At 48.7% G+C, this 16,008-nt stretch overlaps 1 protein-coding gene across 3 annotated transcripts in view; it reads left to right on the forward strand.

Annotated features, from left to right (window-relative positions):
- Positions 1-16,008, forward strand: part of PRMT8 (protein arginine methyltransferase 8) — a 262,574-nt gene that overhangs the window by 25,336 nt on the left and 221,230 nt on the right. The window contains exon 1 of one of the 3 annotated variants that reach the window (XM_068273129.1): positions 7,423-7,540. The exons of the other annotated variants lie outside the window; for them this stretch is intronic. The gene's annotated coding sequence lies outside the window, so the exon portion shown is untranslated. Of the gene's footprint in view, positions 1-7,422; positions 7,541-16,008 lie in introns of those variants that run through there. 3 annotated transcript variants of the gene reach the window in all.

Here is a 16,008-nt window from a genome sequence, read left to right on the forward strand (position 1 = left end):
GTCTGTATGTGGCCTAAGGGTGTCTGCAGCCTGACTTGATGCATCCAGCGAGGTAACTGCATTTTGCATTGCACAGATCATTAGCCACGAGTCGTTTCATTACAGTGATGATTCTGGATACGGACGGCTGCGGTGGGACTATGCATGTCAATGAGAGCCGTGATCTGGCGTGCCAGTGCGCAGTGTGGAGAGCCGTGTGCTGGCATGTTAGTGCGCAGTGGGGAGAGCCGTGTGCTGGCGTGGCAGTGCGCAGTGTGGAGAGCCGTGTGCTGGCGTGGCAGTGCGCAGTGTGGAGAGCCGTGTGCTGAACCGTGTGCTGGCGTGCTAGTGTGGAGAGCCCTGTGCTGGCGTGGCAGTGCGCATTGTGGAGAGCCCTGTGCTGGTGTGGCAGTGCGCAGTGTGGAGAGCCGTGTGCTGGCGTGGCAGTGCGCAGTGTGGAGAGCCGTGTGCAGAACCGTGTGCTGGCGTGCTAGTGTGGAGAGCCGTGTGCTGGCGTGGCAGTGCGCAGTGTGGAGAGCCGTGTGCTGGCGTGGCAGTGCGCAGTGTGAAGAGCCGTGTGCTGGCGTGGCAGTGCGCAGTGTGGAGAGCAGTGTGCTGGCGTGGCAGTGTGGAGAGCCGTGTGCTGGCGTGGCAGTGTGCAGTGTGGAGAGTCGTGTGCTGGCGTGGCAGTGTGGAGAGCCGTGTGCTGGCTTGGCAGTGCACAGTGTGGATAGCCATGTTCTGGCGTGGCAGTGCGCAGTGCGAAGAGCCGTGTGCTGGCGTGGCAGTGCACAGTGTGGAGAGCAGTGTGCTGGCGTGGCAGTGTGGAGAGCCGTGTGCTGGCGTGGCAGTGTGGAGAGCCGTGTGCTGGCTTGGCAGTGCGCAGTGTGGAGAGCCGTGTGCTGGCGTGGCAGTGCGCATTGTGGAGAGTCGTGTGCTGGCGTGGCAGTGTGGAGAGTGGTGTGCTGGCGTGGCAGTGCGCAGTGTGGTGAACCATGTGCTAGCGTGGCAGTGTGGAGAGCCCTGTGCTGGCGTGCCAGTGCGCAGTGTGGAGAGCCCTGTGCTGGCGTGGCAGTGTGGAGAGTCGTGTGCTGGCGTGGCAGTGTGGAGAGTCGTGTGCTGGCGTGGCAGTGTGCAGTGCGGATAGCCATGTTCTGGCGTGCCAGTGCTCACTGTGGAGCAGCCGCAGAGTCAGGGCTCGGGAGCTGTTCGCGGTGCTGCAGATGGCTGTGGAGGAGATCGCTGCAGGACACAGAGAGGAGGGGGGGGGGGGGGTTGGCATCTCAGCCAGGCTGCTCTGCTGCTACAATGCGGATTGTGTCACCCAGATTCATAGCTTTCGCTGTGACTTTTCTGAATGACAAGCTCGGCTGCTCTCTCTGCACAGCGCTGGGGATTGACTGTGTGATCAATGCCTCTCTATAGAAGACTTCCCCCAAGTCATCAGTCCGTGCATCTATTTATTACACAATATGGAGCAAGTACCACACACTTGTCCAGGCATAGTGGTCAGAGGGATCTGGAGGGTGCGTAACGGCTGGGCACAGTCTCTAGCAGTTTTAGGTAAAGGTCTGCATGCCACAGGTTTTAAAGGAGTTAAAGCAAGTCTGCTGCGATTATAAAAATAAAAAACAGATACTCACCTAAGGTTAGGGAAGGCTCTGGTTCCTATAGAGCCTTCCTGTTCTCCTCCCGGTGTCCTCATTCAGGGCCGAGGCAGAGGCGAGAGAGGCTCCAGCCTCAGGGCGCAGTGTAGAAGGGGCCGCACAACTCGCTTAGCTATCATTCTCCTGTTGTATGTTAAGCAGAGAGAAATAAGAAAAGGGGATACCTGGCAGTGACTGCAAGCCAGATAACTTGAGATTAAAGTGTTGGGGGGGCGGCCGGGACACCTCTTAAGCTGGCCACTAACGGTCCAATTTCTAGCGAAAAATCGTTCGAGCGATCAGAAATTCTGATCGGATTGGTTGTAAATAATCTCCATTGGTGGACACCATTGATTATGAACGAGTGAAAAAAATGTCGCCCGAATGAATTTTCGTCGAACGAAAATTTGGATTTTCTTGGTGGTCGTGATAGATAGGAAGCAATGATTGGTTAGTTGATGGAGTAGTGAACGATTTTTCGTCCGATCAGAATTTCTGATTGCTCGAACGATTTTTCGCTAGAAATTGGACCGTTAGTGGCCAGCTTTAGTCTAATAGCAATCAGTGTGTGACGGCTGGGGTGGGAGGGTTGGCGGGGCGCACTTTGGTGTCTCAGCCTGGGGTGCTGGAGGACCTTGTCCCGGCTCTGCGCCTCATTCCCAGGCGCTTCCATTTTAATCTCCCGCCGTGGGAAACTTCGGCAGTGTTCAGAAGCACTTGGGGTCCCGAAGACTAGCGGCTCTGTACTGCGCACGCGCGACTGCGAGAGAAAGAGGGTGCTTGCGCATGCGCAGTATGGAGTGGCCCGTTTTCGGAAGCCAGAGCATACCTCACAACTTTTTGAAATAAGAAAGTGGGACACTTAAGCCACACCCCTGCCACACTCATAACCACACCCCCGACACACCCCTCGTCACGCATACCATAAACATTTTTTCATAATAAAAATATGAAAATCATTTTATAATTCAAACTACACTGGTTCATTTTTCTTAATATATACATTTGAAAATAAGAAATATTTCAATTTAAAGGCTGGGAATAAGGTTTAAAGTCAATTAAACACTTTTTCCAGTAGCAAAATACATTTATTTACTTAGATCTGTACCTCAGTCCTGAATAGAGAAGGCCTGAACAGTTCCCGGTGAATATCCGCTATTCGCGTTCTCGGTGAACCGCGAACATTTGGCATGTTCGACCCGCCCCCTATACATCATCATGGGGCCAAACTTTGACCTCTTACCTCACAGTCAGCAGACACATGGCTGCCAATCAGCTAGCACCCCCTCCTGGACCCCTACCCCCTATTAAAAGCAGTTGCGGTGGCCATATTGGATTCATTTTCTGCTGGCTGCTGACTGTTAGTGAGAGCAGGGTCACACGTGCTGCAGATAGGTAGGGAAAGCATTAGCTAGGCCTGTGTTCTTGTTCCTCACTTGCTGTGAAAGCATCCCAAACAGCCCTTTTGAGGGCTAGCACATCGGTCTCCTGTTTTGTTTTTTGTGACACTCCACAGCCCACTGACACCCAGAGCTGTGTGCACACTACTGCTGTTGCTACATTAAGTTGCAGGCACAGAACCACTCCAGTGCATTATTATTTCACTGTATTCTGATAGTAGTGAGACACTCCCCAGCCCACTGACACCCATTCTGATAGTACAATTGCATTTCTCTGTGTGAGACACTCCCCAGCCCACTGACACCCAGAGCTGTGCACACTACTGCTATTGTTGCTACATTAAGTTGCATGCACAGTAACAAGTTGGTCCACCTTTAACTCTGATCACAGCCGATATTCTTCTTGGCATGGACCCAACAAGATGCTGGTACCGCTGCTGAGGAATGTTGGCCCATGCTGACATAATGGCAGCTCGAAGATGGGTCAGATTGGATGGTGGCGTTTCCAAGCTTTGAAGGGATCTTCCGACCAGGGCCTGTGCTACCATAGAGGCAAAGGAGGCAATTGCCCCAGGGCCCCAGAGCCTGTAGGGGCCCCCAGTGGCTACAAGAGGGAAAAAAAATTCAAAAAGACTTTATAGTTTTTGAGAAAATCGATTTTAAAGTTTCAAAGGAAAAAAAATACACATTTAAAAACCCGCCAAATTTAACGGTTAATAGCAAATCCACCTTAAATGATAGAAACCCTAAAATTGTAGGATATGTTAAGGAGATCATTGGGAATAAGAGGAAAAAACAATTTTTCAAAAAGACCTTATAGTTTTTGAGAAAATCAATTTTAAAGTTTTGAAGGAAAAAAGTATACTTTTAGGCTTCTTCCCCACTAAGACGTTGCGTTAGATGCTACGTTAAAGGACTTAAAGGATCTAGGGTTGGCCGCGCAGCCGCGGCCAGAGGAAGCGGCCATTTTGGGAGAGGCAGGGGAGCCCGACCCGGGCCGTGGGGTCGGGAGCCGGCCCGGGGGGCTAATGAGCGGGGGGACCCGGCGGATCGGCACGGAGGGCGCGGACGGCGTCCTCCGTGCCGTAAAAATTATACAGGTAATTAACTTTTTTGACTAATTTGGCCTCGTAAGTCCTTTAAGGTCGTATAACGTGCACCTAACGCAACGCATAGTGGGGTTGAAGCTGGACGTCAGATCGAGCCGCGTTATGCGGCTCTTCATGCATCCTGTGATGCCGTGATGCATACTTTTGGATGCATGCGGCATCACGTGGTCCCGCCAGCCAATCGCCGCACAGAGCGGCGCTCCAGGAAGTAAACACTGCACGTCACACCGTGCAGTGAATATTAATTAGCCATGTGGCTGGCCGCAGAGGAGGAAGGGAGACCTCCTCCTCCAACATCACGGAGCATGTGCAAACAGTCTAACACGGCTTAGCCGCTTATAACTCACAACATGCAGCACTTTGTTTTTACCTGCTGCGTTACAATGTAACGCAACATGGGCACTGTGAACAGCCCATTCATTTTTCATTGCTGTGCGGTGGGGCTGCGTTACAGGCTGGTCTGACGTGTGCCTGTAACGTCTAACTGTGAAAGCAGCCTTAGGCCTCTTGCACACTGCAAGCGATTCAGATTCAGATTCCGCTTTTTAATCTGTTTTTACTTCCGATTCCGATTTGCAGTTTGCTCCTTGCACACTGCAAATCGGAATCTGAATCGGAGGTAAAAACTGATTAAAAAGCGGAATCTGAATTGGAATCGCTTGCAGTGTGCAAGAAGCCTTAAATGCGGTAAATGTCCCTTTTAGTAGCAAACCTAACGGTAGTGTACTTTTACATGTATCAAAGGAAAGAGCAATACATTTCCTGACGGGGTTTCCAGGGGGTCTATACGCAGCCGCAGTGCTTTGGCCAGGGATCGCTATACAGCCGCAATATGGCTGTATGAAGATCCCTGGACCCTGGCATTTTTTCCTATTTTCCCAATTTTTTTTATGGAGTGTGGGAAAATTGTTTTTTTTTTAATTATGTGGGGTCCCCCCTCCTGAAACTTTTTAACCCCTTGTCCCCCATGCAGGTTGGGATAGCCAGAATGTGGAGCTCAGACCGACTGGGGCTTCATACCCTGACTATACCAGCTGCAAAAAAGGTCCCTTAATGCCGATTTTTGTTCCGGGGTATCTGTTCGGGGGCCCCCTAGGTTTATTTTGCCCTGGGGCCCCATTGTTGTTTAAACCGGCCCTGCTTCCGACTATGTTCCACAAATGCTCAATAGGGTTGAGGTCAGGGGCCTGAGCTGGCCTTGGACGCAGGTTAAACTCTGACTGATGATTCTCAAATCAATTTGAGACTGAATGAGCACGGTGGCAAGGGCCCAAAACAGGCGTATTTTGCTATTTTCTGTGATATCACAGGCACTCTTGATGATCTCCTGCTGCTAAAGCCCATCCTTTGCAAAGTCTGTCTTGTTGTGTGCTGGGATATGCTTTGTCCAATGTAATATGATTGGTGCGCACCACTAACCACAATAATTATATAGTTATGTACAGTGTGCTAGGGAAAGCATTAGGAATCAAATTGAGAGAGGAATAGTCCACTGTCATATCATAAATTATAGACTGATCGAGACCAGACCATAGAATTAATCAAATTGCAAAAGTTTATTAATCATAGCCAAAAACCGTAGTGATCAGAACAATAAAACCAATTAAAAACAACAAGGGATATGCTTTGTGATGCACCTGCATTGAATTCAGCTGCAATTTGTGGTGTTGTTGCGCTTCTGTTGCTGCGGACTATGCGAGCTACTCACCTTTCACCTATTGCATTTTTCCACCAGAATATTCCTTATCAGTTGAAGTTTTTTTTTTTTCCTCAGCTGCCGCTCTCTTAACACCCGAGATACTGTTGGGCGAGAGAATCCTAAAAGAGTCGTTGTTTCACAGATGCTACCACCAGCTCTTCTTGTACTGGCGACCTCGTTCAAAGTCGCTTACTGTATATACTCGCGTATAAGCCTAATTTTTCAGCATAAAAAATGTGCTGAAAAGTTACCCCTCGGCTTATATGGGAGTCAGTGGAGCAGAACAGATGGCGGAGCAGGTTTTGTTACTGGCAGAGGAGTGTAAGGATTGTGCACTAGTGATCCTGCTCTTGCCAGCTGACTCCCTGCTGTGTCTGTGCCCCCCATCCCCTGCAACATGGTGTGCAGAGTGCGCTGCTCAGGACTACCTGTGTCTCCCGACTTGTGGAGTGGAGCATGCAAGCAACAAGACCAGGGATTCTTCCTGTGTGGCAATCGCTGTGTCTTATATCTATGATGCCATCTAGTGGCGTCTTGAGACACAAGCGTATCATTCTTGGGGTACACCTGGCTATGGGGAGAGGGGCTGACTTTCACTGGGGGCACATCAGGCTACTGAGGAGGGGGCTATACTGGGGAGGGGGCTTATACACTAGTCAATCACTTTTTCCTGGTTTCTGTGGGAAAAGTGGGCCCCTCGGCTTATACACGGGTCGGCTTATATGCGAGTATATTCGGTAAATCTTTAATTACGTTGTCCGAAGCTGTGCGTTCCTTATATAAGCAGGTCTGCGCTGTTACGTCACTGCTGGACTGGTTTACTTTCAAATAAGGGGTGTCTCTAAGTTTTTGGCCACTCAGAGTAGATTGCAATGCTGTACTATTAATACACTTATATTGCTGGATAATAAACCGCAATCATTTTTCTTACGGAGTTTATGGTCTCGGTAATTGCATTGTGAGGAATGACAGCTGATATCAGTATGGAGGAGAAAAAATAGTAAAATATACCGATCAATCTTACATGCAGGGCCGGATTTCTGGCAAGGCCAGCCTAGGCACTGGCCTAGGGCGCCAGAAAATGAGTCTTGTTTAGGGCGGCTGTCGGGTAGCAAAGTGTGAGGAACCAGCTCAATCAAAGCGCTGGACGGCTATCATTAAAGCCTCCAGCTGCAGGCAGCCTGCACTCTCCTCCTCTGCCAGCAACCACACTCTGCAGTGACGGTAGCCAGACCCAGTCCACCCTGCAAAAAGTTTAGACAGCAGCGGGCGGCAGCCGGGGGCGAGCTGGATGGCCGGGTCTGACATGTGACATGTGGTGGCGGCAGTAGTTGGGGGATAAAAGATCCCGGTGGGAGTGGGACACAGGAAGCAGGAAGAGATCATGCCCGGGAGGCAGCCAGTGTACACAAACCAGCTTGGTAGCGGCTAGCTGAGTGTCCTCCACTGCATGCCTCACGCCGTCCCATCTGACTTCCCTGCCAGACCATTGAAGTGATGAAGGAGAGGACCAGAGTAGCGGCAGTACAGAGATGATCTTGCAGGGTACGGCTCTGTGTTCCTGGCTGTCACAAGTTCTGTCTCTGGGCTGCATGCTTCACATATAAATTTCTCTACTGCCGGGTGAGAAACAAATGTAAACTTTTTCCTCCCTCCGATCAAACTGGCTTCCACAATTTGGAGATTTCCACACAAACCTCAGCTGGGGTGAGTGATATGGGGACAGAGGGAGAACAAATAAACAATGGCTGTCTGCACTCAGGTGCAATTTAGATAAGGTGACTGACTTGCTGGTGATGAGGGCTGCTACTGACTGCTCTGTCTGTCTCAGCTTGCTTGACTGCATGATTGAGATGTCTAAACACATTACTTGTTTTTTTTGGCAATAAATATCCCTGCCAATTCAATCATAATGATCAAATCTGGCTTAGATTGATGCCACAGCATGGTCAGTCACCCAATTGAAGGTTTCCATTGATTTCCAGCTGAAACTTCCAATCTGTCATGCTGGAAAAATCGTAATAGTCGAAAGAGCCCGATTGGGTGCGCATGGCAGTATTGTTGATGACTCCTAACCAGTCTCCCCTACAAGTGTATGTGTCCTACCCCCAAGCCTGTGGTAAGTGTGTGGAAGCAGCCCACCTTTCACACTGGTGCAACTCCTTCACCTTCTCCTGTGTCCAGCTTTCTTCATTGCCACTGGAGCGCCTGTACCACTGCCGCATCTTGTACTGACATAACTATTCAAAAACGCTAGACACAGGAGGAAGTGAGAATTCACACAGTCCTGACAGATGATCCTGAAATATGCCAGAACAATCGATTTTACTCTGATCATCAGATCAAATCAGAGTGGAATTGATTCCTACCACACACAGTACAAAGATTTTTAATAAATTCCAGCAGGACATCAATTAGAAATTGATTGAACCGCAGCATTACACTGTTCTATCCAGTGCAACGCTTTGCGCCGCAGACAAACTGCGACATCAGGCCAGTTAATGTTAAATATTTCATCTAGTTTGATCAATACTTTCAATCATTTTTAGGTCAAAATTGATCAAAAAGCATTCTAAAAGAAATAATTTGCGAAATCAACCCCCTGTGTAACAATTGTGGAATTATTTCCGTGGTCAGCGCACAGGATGAGCGCTGACACAGCGGAAATCCTCCACAAACGTATAATCTGAGATAACCCAGCTGCGGTGCATCTGTAGAGGGGGATTTCTGCCGGCAGAAGGAGCTGTGGAGAACAGAGGAACAATCCCTCTGAACTACCACAGATGCCAGATAGAAATTGTACGTGGGGAAGCAATGCAGGGCAAGATAGCCCCTAAAGAGAGAGAGCACAGAGACAGAATAAATGACAGACTTAAGGAATGGTCAAACAGCTGTCTGCCTGTGCAGACAGCTGAGCGGATCATTACACCCTGCAGATTTGATTACTGATTAATTCTTCCAGGAAATCGATACATGTATGGGCTTCATGGAAACAGGGATGAAAGGCAGTAGCATAATTTATTTTGTGTGTGTGTGTGTGTGTGTGTGTGTTTGGGGGGGGGGGGGGGGGGCGCGGTTGTTAAAAGTTGGCCTAGGGCTCTGAAAAGTAGAAATCCGGCCCTGCTTACATGACAAAAGTTCCTTTAGGAATTCAGTGACTCAGCTGTACAATATGTAGCTTATATGATTATATTTCTTCATACGAGAAAAAACATTATTACGCTCCAGGAGGCGTTCGGGTAAATGAGGCCCACTGCGCGCATACGTTGTTGCCATGGCAACAATTAAGGTATAGTCGTACGTCGTTTTATATGCGATGAGGCTATAATTTGAGTAGTGACCCTCGAGATTCTGATATTGTTCTGCTTTATTGTGCCTGAGGTCTCTAAGTGAGCAATGAGTGCTGAAATCATAGCAGAAGGCGGCGTAGGAGATTTTTTCCTAATGTGTCAGTTTTTATAACGTATTTGCACGACTTATTTTATAAAAAAAAAAACGCATGAAATATTACAAATAACTTTTCCTTTTATTATGGGGTTCCCCGGTCCACCTATATACATTAATTTGATAATGTTTTGTTTGTTTGTTTGTTTTTTTGCTGAACATTTTGGTGCTGTGTGTGTGTCGGTGTTATTGCTGCAACAAAGACTCTTATGGCCCATACTCACGAGGGACTTTTGTCGCCTCAACACGCGGCGCGCGCGTGTTGCGGCGACAGGTCGCCCGTGAGTATGGGCCGTCGCACGCGCGCGCACCCCGAACTGTCGCCCGTTGCTCATGTCGCCATGCGATTGAAACTTTCAATCGCATGGCGACAGTCGCCGCCGCACCTCCCCCGCAACTGTCGCTAGTCCGCGTGAGTACGCGGACTAGCGACAGCAACCTCCATTGTGGTAAATGGAGCTTCCGGCGGGGGGAGGAGGAACGTCGGCGACAGCTTCCGTCTCGCCACTGGTCCCTCTTCCGCGTGTGTACGCGGAGGGACCTGGCGAGGAGCTGTCGCCGGCCTGTCGCCCACACGCTCACGTGTGCTGGCGACAGGCCACTTCTGCAGCCCGTGAGTACGGGCCATTAAAGCTAATGTAACCCCGTTTAAAAAAAAAAAAAAAAAAAGACAGATACTCACTTAAGGAGAGGGAAGGCTCGGTCCTAATGAGCCATCCCTCTCCTCTCCCGGTGCTGCGCTGGCTCCTCCGTTCGTATCCCCCGCCGAGGGGACTTCGGAAGTCTTTGGGAGCCGAGTCCTCCCGAAGACAGGCGGCGCAGACGCGAGTGCGTCATAGAGGGCGCGTGCGCAGTGTAGAGCGGCATTTCCGAAGCCTCCCTTCGGCCGGGAGCCAGCGGTATTTGACCGAAACGGTTGAATGGCGCTACGGGGGGCCAGGACAACAACGGGGATTGGGAGAGGAGAGGGGGTGCTCTATGGGACCCAGAGCCTACCTCTCCTTAGGTGAGCATCTGATTTTTTTTTTAAAATTGGTTCCCATTAGCTTTAAAGAGAATCTGTAACGTCAAAATGTCCCCTGGGGGTACTCACCTCGGGTGGGGGAAGCCTCCGGATCCTAATGAGGCTTCCCACGCCGTCCTCCGTCCCTCAGGGGTCTCGCTGCAGCCCTCCATACAAGATGATGTCAATATTTACCTTCCCGGCTCCTGCGCAGGCGCTCTGGTGGCTGTCGGCTCCGAAATAGGCGGAAATACCCGATCGCCGTCGGGTCTGCTCTACTGCGCAGGCGCAACTTTACGGCGCCTGCGCAGTAGAGCGGACCCGACTGAGATCGGGTATTTCCTCCTACTTCGGAGCCGAAAGCAGCCACAGCGCCCCCGCTGGAGCCAGCAAAGGTAAATATTGAATTGACAGTCGGGTCTGTCGCCGGCTGTTCGGAGGGCTGCAGCGAGACCCCTGTGGGACAGAGGACGGCGTGGGAAGCCTCATTAGGATCCGGAGGCTTCCCCCACCCGAGGTGAGTACCCCCCAGGGGATGTTTTTGATATTACAGAGTCTTTTTAAAGGACAACTGAAGAGAGAGGGATTTGGAGGCTGCTATATTTATCTCCCTTTAAAGAACCACAATCACGAAAATTGTAAAATGTATTTTACATGTAAACACATACAAATAAGATGTACATTTCTTTTAGAGTAAAATGAGCCATAAATTACTTTTCTCCTATGTTGCTGTCACTTACAGTAGGAAGTAGAAATCTGACAGAACCGACAGATCAGAGGGGATCAGTGAATAATGGCGCACAGTGCCTATGCATAGAAATGGCGCCGCATTAAAAAGATACGCTTATCGCTATTTATCGTTAGTACTGCATAATAATGGCGCACAGGGAAAAAAGAAGAAAAACGGCACACACTAACGTTATTTATCAATAGCGGCACACACTAACGTTATTTATCAATAGCGCCCTACATAAGCCAAACTGCAGAAGTTATTTAACTGCAAAATGATGAATGGATTTAATGTAACACTGTCAAGGTTAGGGTTAGGCACCACCAGGGGGGTCTTAGGGTTAGGCACCACCAGGGGGGTGGTTAGGGTTAGGCACCACCAGGGGGGGTGGTTAGGGTTAGGCACCACTGGGGGTGGGTCTTAGGGTTAGGCACCACCAGGGGGTGGTTAGGGTTAGGCACCACCAGGGGGGTGGTTAGGGTTAGGCACCACCAGGGGGGTGGTTAGGGTTAGGCACCACCAGGGGGGTCTTAGGGTTAGGCACCACCGGGGGGGTTTAGGGGTTAGGGATAGGTACAGAGAGGGTTCTGTGTGTTAACGCTAAATAACAATAAGGCTTTAACGCTAAATAACAATAAGGCTTTAACGCTAAATAACAATAAGGCTTTAACGTTAAATAGCGATAAGCGGCAAACGGATTAGCGGCAACACTGTGCGCCATTATTCACAGGCGCCATTTTCAGATGGATGCATGGGTGAGAGCCACCTGCCCTTGCAAGCTTGCAATCTAAAGGAATAAGGGGGGTGGGGACAAGAGGTGGGTAAGTGTGCAGTATACATACAGACAGGGTGTGTTTAGGTTAACTAGCAAGGAGTAAAACTTGGCGAGAGGTTGAAGGGAGAATGGCCTAAGTTAGAGAGTATGCTTGTCGGGAAAAGTGAGTTTTGAGGGAGCGTTTAAAGCTTACAAAGGTTGGAGAGTGACAGATGTGCTGTGGAAAGGCATTCTAGAGGAGGGGTGAAGTATGTGAGAAATCTTATATATGTGACTGCGAGGAGGATATATATACTGGTACGCTTGCTAACCTGGCTTCACATCACTCATTTGCCCAAAGTCCCTCTTATTTTAAATAATTATCTTATTTACGCCTTACCAGTGTTAATACAATACCACATTAAATATCTATTTATACCGTCATAATTTGCACCATAAATGGATTTCAATCAGCAGAGTCTTGCTGTAAAAAAGCAATTACCTTGTAGTTGAGCACGATTGCTTTTTAATTTGCTGACTTAATGACTAAAAGCTGAACATTTTGCTTTAATAATTAATTATTAATATAGCGTGTATCGGACTTAATTAATAATGTTAAGTACATGTCATACTGATGTAACCCAACTTCAATGCAAGCTAATAGCAAGTTTTTTTTTAAATAGATACCTCAGCATTTAATTTATTATTTTGTCATATGTCGTGAAAGCTGTTTAGGTTCAGCCCTTTTTATCTCTACAAGAGGGCAGGGGTATATTTGTACTCTTTACCGCCCAAGTCCACTATCAGCAGCTGCCTCTCCTCCAGTATAGGTAGCCAGATGACCCCTCCCACTTTCCCTCCAGTATAGGTAGCCAGATGACCCCTCCCACTTTCCCTCCAGTATAGGTAGCCAAATGACCCCTCCCTCTCCAGTGTAGGTAGCCAGATGGCCCCTCCCCCTCTCCAGTATAGGTAGCCAGATGGCCCTCCCCCCTCCAGTATAGGTAGCCAGATGGCCCTCCCCCCTCCAGTATAGGTAGCCAGATGACCCCTTTCCCCTCCAGTATAGGTAGCCAGATGACCCCTTCCCCCTCCAGTATAGGTAGCCAGATGACCCCTTCCCCCTCCAGTATAAGTAGCCAGATGACCCCTCCCCCCCTCCAGTATAGGTAGCCAGATGACCCTTCCCCCCTCCAGTATAGGTAGCCAGATGACCCCTCCAGTATAGGTAGCCAGATGATCCCTCCCCCCTCCAGTATAGGTAGCCAGATGACCCCTCCCCCTCCAGTATAGGTATCCAGATGACCCTTCCCCCCCATCCAGTATAGGTAGCCAGATGACCCTTCCCCCCCCTCCAGTATAGGTAGCCAGATGACCCTTCCACCTCCAGTATAGGTAGCCAGGTGTCCCCTCCCCCCCTCCAGTATAGGTAGCCAGATGACCCTTCCACCTCCAGTATAGGTAGCCAGGTGACCCCTCCCCCCTCCAGTATAGGTAGCCAGATAGCATACTGGGGGTGTCACCTGGCTATCTATACGGTAAGTATAGATAGCCAGGTGACACCCCCAGTATCTCCCTCCCCCCAGTAGAGCCTGCTGCCCACCTGCACTTGATCCTGTGGTGCCCTAGGCCATGGCCCATTTGGCCTTGGCTTAAATCCAGCCCTGCAAGTAGTCATATAATAACCATGACTTTCATATACTTTCCAATTAATGTTTGTTTTTTTCATTACTAAGGCATGCCAATCAATCCCAAACTGCTGACAATTAATATTAAATTGCTGAATACATTTATCAGTGATTAGACCAGCAGTCACAACATAACAAGTGCATTCCTTCCACAGCCAAGGGACCTCCAACATTCTAAGACTATGTCCCCTTGGGAGGGGGGGGGAGCCACATCATTAGCAAGGGATACAGAGCCCCTCCTCCATTCCACGGAGAAAGCACGGGAGGTCATGTGACCATGGAATGCTGGGAAAGGAAATTCAAGCAATTTACACGATACGATTCTTTGTACTATTCGATTACGATTCTATTTTCGATTCAATTAAATCCGACATGTCCGATTGGGATTCAATTCAATTCGATTTGCCATTGCAAAACAATGGCAAATCAAATTGAATTGAATCGAATCCCGATCGAACATTGAATCGTACAAAGAATCGTATCGTGTAGATGGGGCTTAAAAGCAGGATCGCCAGCCATAATATCAAGTTCCATTTGCTCTAACTTTATTATGCAGCCTGCAAACCAACCCTGCATTGTAAGCATTCCAATACAATCATAAGTGTTTGTGCTGTAATAAATCTTGGCCTGGCTCTATTTGTTACATTGCCCACGAGAGGGTAGCTTGTTATCTTCCCTCCCACATTCCTGCTCCTCACTGATTGGCTGAGGGAAGTGCAGTGTGACAGGAGGCTGAGAATGGAAGTACACCTCACCTCTCTGCAAAGGCTGCTGAAATATGATCTATGCTGTTCTCACATGCATTTACAGAGAAAGCAGTGCAGTGCAGTTTCTAGGAGAAAAAAAAGAGTAAGGGAGGAAATTACATTAGGTTTGGCTTCAGTCAGAGGCAGTAAAGATGGAAAATGCCTGGAACAGTTTTCTCATTATTTACTATTTAAAATTCACTGAAAACAAAACGTAGACAGTAGATCTCGATCACGCTGAACAGATGGCTGGCGGCTTCCGTAGGTCTCTCATCATGTTATAGTGACCATCTCCCGGGCCCCTGCAGAGTGTTCGCAGCGGAAGGTACTTACCTGCCTCCAGCATGATCCTTCCCGTGTCCTTTAAATTTCATCCCAGCCGGCGGCATGTTATGTGGCTATGTAAAAGCTGCCGGGTCACCGAGAATAGATGCCCCTGCAGGATGAAAGTGGAAAGACACTGTTACATGGGGGAGACCTGCTGCAGTGGTTCCTTAGGTTCTTAATAGATTCCAAGAGGAAATCTATTAAAAATCTGTGCAGTGTGTTGCAGGAATAGAACTTATTCTCATCAGATTACGACCAGAGAGGCACATACCTTTTTGGCACATTCGGTGGCCCTCTGCCAGTGTAGGGCCACCTTGAAGGGGGATTATACTCCCAAAACATTTCAGAAACTACTCATACATACATACATAAAAGAACATTTGAAAGCATTCCCAATGTGTAAAAAAGCTTTACTTTCATTGCAGGGAGCTGTAGAAGCTTGCTTATCTCTGTTCTATCGGCAAATGCTATCACTGCTGTCGAGGGGAAACTCTCTGCCTGTGTCTTCACTCTTCTATCCTCCCTCTGCTGAATGGACACATCACCCTGGCATCAGCTGAGTCACTTCAGCAGAGAAGGGGAGGGGCAGAATGAAGACACACGCTTCAGAGAGCTTCAGCTAGCAATGATCACATTTGCCAATTAGCCAGAGACTGTACTGCTCTCAGCGATGAAAGCAAAAGTTTTTACACACAGGGAATGCTTTCAAATGTTCTTTTATGTACCTAAGAGTAGTTACTGAAATGTTAGTTTTGTTAGTATAATGCCATTAGAAAGAGACCCTGTGGGGTACTCACACGTTTCCCCCTCCCTTGTAGTTGCAGGAAGTCCAGCGCTGGCTCCTCCGAAGTGTCCCAGAATCCTCCCTCGATAAGCCTGACAAGCGCTGATAAGCGCTGATTTATTTACCTTTCATGGCTCCAGCGGGGGCTCTGTTGCGGCTTTCCGCACGGAAATAGGCGAAAATAGCCGATCTCCAGGAGTTTTTTCTCAGTACTGGTTTTCTTTAAGTAATTTTGCCAATAAATTACTTAACATTCCACATCAGCATAAACACAACTCTGTTTACATTGAGCCGCTGACAGTCACAACGCTCTCCCGCTTGTCAGTCTAATGACATTAATTCTTCCTTAATAACATTTAAACACAGGATGACGCTTCCAAAATTCAATAAATCCCCCGTTATTGTTAGAACAAGGGCATTATCTGCCTCCCTCGCCATCCTCCTTCACGCCATTATAATCACTATTCAATTATATTTGTTCTTCATATCATTTAAATGTCATTATAACAAATGTGTTGCACAAAGGGCTAATGAAACTTAATGGTCTGGCTCGGAGTGGGGGAATTTCGTGCGAGCTACAAGGTATCTCCGACGCGTCTCCTGCAGTTTAACTACACATCACGCAATGCGGGCCGAGCGATTGGCTTCAAAAACGAGATGTAATGGTTTGTGTCAGGTAGTTCGCTAGAACAGACAATT

The sequence above is a fragment of the Hyperolius riggenbachi genome, chromosome 3, assembly GCF_040937935.1.
Source record: "Hyperolius riggenbachi isolate aHypRig1 chromosome 3, aHypRig1.pri, whole genome shotgun sequence".
Taxonomy (NCBI): domain Eukaryota; kingdom Metazoa; phylum Chordata; class Amphibia; order Anura; family Hyperoliidae; genus Hyperolius; species Hyperolius riggenbachi.